Here is a 4,606-nt window from a genome sequence, read left to right as displayed (position 1 = left end):
TTCAGGAATAGTTTTCACCATCCCCTACATATTGTAGTTCATCACTAAGATCTTGTAGCTAGGTGGGAGCAACTGAAGGATTTTGTCAATGACCGCCTCGTCCGGGAGGTTAATGTCCAGCTGGGACAAGCGGTTGTGCAACCCAGACATTTTGAGTATGTGCTCACTGACAGAACTATTTTCCTCCATCTTACAACTATTGAACTTGTCGGAGACTTCATATCTCTCGACCCGGGCATGAGCTTGGAAAACCATTTACAGCTCCTCGAACATCTTATGCTCCGTGTTGCTCAAAACACTTTTGGAGCCCTGGTTCTAAGCTGTAAAGCATGCCGCACTGAACGAGGGAGTAATCATCAGCACGTGACTGCCAAGCGTTCATAACGTCTTGGTTCTCTGGGACGGATGCTTCACCTAGCGGTCCTTCTAGGAAATATGCTTTCTTGGCAGCTATGAGGATGATCCTCAGGTTCCGGACCCAGTCCGTGTAGTTGCTGCCATCATCTTTCAGCTTGGTTTTCTCTAGGAACGCGTTGAAGTTGAGGTTGACATGAGTGTTGGCCATTTGATCTACAAGACATTTTTGCAAAGGTTTTTAGAGTAAGTTCATGAATTTCATCTAATCAAATTATTTAATGAACTCCCACTCATATTAGACATCCCTCTAGTCCTCTAAGTGATCCATGATCCGAGTTAACTAGGCGGTGTCCGATCATCACGTGAGACGGACTAGTCATCATCGGTGAACATCTCCATGTTGATCGTATCTTCCATACGACTCATGTTCAACCTTTCGGTCTCTTGTGTTCCGAGGCCATGTCTGTACATGCTAGGCTCCTCAAGATAACCTAAGTGTTTTGCATGTGTAAATCTGTCTTACACCCGTTGTATGTGGACGTTGGAATCTATCACACCCGATCATCACGTGGTGCTTCGAAACAACAAACTTTCGCAACGGCGCACAGTTAGGGGGAACATTTTCTTGAAATTATTATGAGGGATCATCTTATTTACTATCGTCGTTCTAAGTAAACAAGATGCAAAAACATGATAAAAATCACATGCAATCAAATAGTGACATGATATGGCGAATATCATATAGCTCCTTTGATCTCCATCTTTGGGGCGCCATGATCATCTTTGTCACCAGCATGACACCATGATCTCCATCATCATGATCTCCATCATCGTGTCTCCATGAAGTTGCTCGCCAACTATTACTTCTACTACTATGGCTAACGGTTTAGCAATAAAGTAAAGTAATTACATGGCGTTTAATCATTGACACGCAGGTCATACAATAATTAAGACAACTCCTATGGCTCCTGCCGGTTATCATACTCATCGACATGCAAGTCGTGATTCCTATTACAAGAACATGATCTCATACATCACATATATATCATTCATCACAACTTTTGGCCATATCACATCACAAGGCATATGCTGCAAAAACAAGTTAGACATCCTCTAATTGTTGTTGCATGTTTTAACGTGGCTGCAATAGGGTTCTAGCAAGAACGTTTTCTTACATACGTGAAAGCCACAACGTGATATGCCAATTTCTATTTACCCTTCATAAGGACCCTTTTCATCGAATCCGCTCCAACTAAAGTGGGAGAGACAGACACCCGCTAGCCACCTTATGCAACTAGTGCATGTCAGTCGGTGGAACCTATCTCACGTAAGCGTACGTGTAAGGTCGGTCCAGGACGCTTCATCCCACGATGCCGCCGAAGCAAAATAAGACTAGTAGTGGAAAGAAGATTGACAACATCTACGCCCACAACAAATTTGTGTTCTATTCGTGCAAAGAAACTATGCATAGACCTAGCTCATGATGCCACTGTTGGGGAACGTTGCAGAAAATAAAAAATTTCTATGCTTCACCAAGATCAATCTATGGAGTTCATCTAACAACTAGGGAGGGGAGTGCATCTACATACCTTTATAGATCGCGAGCGGAAGCGTTCAAGAGAACGGTGTTGAGGGAGTCGTACTCATCGTGATCAAAATCACCGATGATCCTAGTGCTGAACGGACAGCACCTCCGCGTTCAACACACGTACGGTTGGGAAGACGTCTCCTCCTCCTTGATCCAGCTAGGGGGAAGGAGAGGTTGATGGAGATCCAGCAGCACGACGGCGTGGTGGTGGATGCAACAGCGATCTCGGCAGGGCTTCGCCAAGCTCTACGAGAGGGAGAGGTGTTGCAGAGGGAGAGGGAGGCTCCAGGAGCATAGGTGCGCAGCCCTCCCTCCCCCCTCTTTATATAGGGCCCCTATGGGGGGGCGCCGGCCCTAGGAGATCCAATCTCCAAGGGGGGCGGCGGCCAAGGGGGGTGGCTTGCCCCCCAAGCCAAGTGGAGGCGCCCCCACCCCTAGGGTTTCCAACCCTAGGCGCAGGAGGCCCCAAGGGGGGGGGGCGCACCAGCCCACCAGGGGCTGGTTCCCCTCCCACTTCAGCCCATGGGGCCCTTCAGGATAGCTGGCCCCGGTGGACCCCCGGGACCCTTCCGGTGGTCCCGGTACAATACCGGTGACCCCCGAAACTTTCCCGATGGCCGAAACTTGACTTCCTATATATAATTCTTCACCTCCGGACCATTCCGGAACTCCTCTTGACGTCAGGGATCTCATCCGGGACTCCAAACAACTTTCAGGTTACTGCATACTAATATCTCTACAACCCTAGCGTCACCGAACCTTAAGTGTGTAGACCCTACGGGTTCGGGAGACACGCATACATGACCGAGATGACTCTCTGGTCAATAACCAACAACAGGATCTGGATACCCATGTTGGCTCCCACATGCTCCTCGATGATCTCATCGGATGAACCACGATGTCGAGGATTCAAGCAATCCCGTATACAATTCCCTTTGTCAATCGGTACGTTACTTGCCCGAGATTTGATCGTCGGTATCCCAATACCTTGTTCAATCTCTTACCGGCAAGTCACTTTACTCATGCCGTAATGCATGATCTCATGACCAAACACTTGGTCACTTTGAGCTCATTATGATGATGCATTACCGAGTGGGCCCAGAGATACCTCTCCGTCATATGGACTGACAAATCCCAGTCTCGATCCGTGTCAACCCAACAGATACTTTCGAGGATACCCGTGGTATACCTTTATAGTCATCTAGTTATGTTGTGACGTTTGGTACACCCAAAGCACTCCTACGGTATCCGGGAGTTACAAAATCTCATGGTCTAAGGAAAAGATACTTGACATTGGAAAAGCTCTAGTAAACGAACTACACAATCCTGTGCTATGCTCAAGATTGGGTCTTGTCCATCACATCATTCTCCTAATGATGTGATCCCGTTATCAACGACATCCAATGTCCATAGTCAGGAAACCATGACTGTCAGTTGATCAACGAGCTAGTCAACTAGAGGCTCACTAGGGACATGTTGTGGTCTATGTATTCACACATGTATTACGATTTCCGGATAACACAATTATAGCATGAATAATAGACAATTATCATGAACAAGGAAATATAATAATAATCATTTTATTATTGCCTCTAGGGCATATTTCCAACACGCATCTAGCCATGGTAGTGAAGATCTTAAAATGATTAGTGTTCACCCCAATTTCATTGATTTGATAAAGGAACCCATCTATGAGAATAAATTCCTTAACTTTGTTCCTAGGAGTGTAATTGTTAAAATTATGTATGTTAGAACTCCTAGGAAGTATGGATGTGTGATTGAGGAGTTGGGGACTAAAGATTACAACACTTGAAACTATGCATTACGCCTAGTTAGGGGCGTAAAACTATATCGTTAGTTGGGAGGCAACCCAATAGTTATCTTAGTTTTTCTTGTTTGTTTTTTTGTTTTTTGGTGTGCACACAATTATGCTACTGTTATTGTTGTGTTTTTATGTTTAAATTAGTGTTTGTGCAAAGTAAAGCCTTTGGGATGATTTGGATGATAGTTGATTTGATTCTGGAAAAAATAGAAACTTTTGCACCCAGTACCAGAATTCTCTAAATTCACTGGAATGTGGAAAAGTTCTGAATTTTGTACACATGATTGATATACAAATTTACCATGTTGTCTTAATTGTTCAGAATTTTCGGATTTACATAAGCATAATCATAATTCAGATTACCACAGTCTGTTATGTTTTTGCCAGATTCTGTTTTCGTTGCATTGTTTGCTTGTTTTGGTGAATCTATGGATTGTATCAGGGGGTATAAGTCATGGTGAAGTTAGAATACATTAGTTGTAATTCAACAATAATATATGAATGGGTTTACAACAGTACCTAAAGTTTGTGATTTGGTTATTATACTAACATATCTCACAAAGGTTTTTGTTGAGTTTTGTGTGCTAGAGTTTTCAAGTTTTGAGTGAGATCACGATGGATGAAGGAATAGGGAGTGGCAAGAGCCTAAGCTTGGGGATATCCTAGGCACCCCAAGGTAATATTCAAGGACTCCCAAGCATCTAAGGCACCCCCTCTTTCTTCTACCAACTATCGGTAATATTACTTGGAGCTATATTTTTATTCATCACATGATATGCGTTTTGCTTGGAGAGTTATGTAATATATGACTCTTTGCTTTGTTTACATTTTAGTTTGCC

The sequence above is a fragment of the Triticum aestivum genome, chromosome 3B, assembly GCF_018294505.1.
Source record: "Triticum aestivum cultivar Chinese Spring chromosome 3B, IWGSC CS RefSeq v2.1, whole genome shotgun sequence".
Classification (NCBI taxonomy): Eukaryota; Viridiplantae; Streptophyta; class Magnoliopsida; order Poales; family Poaceae; genus Triticum; species Triticum aestivum.
The sequence above is the reverse complement of the archived record's forward strand: the minus strand, read 5'-3'. Positions refer to the sequence as shown.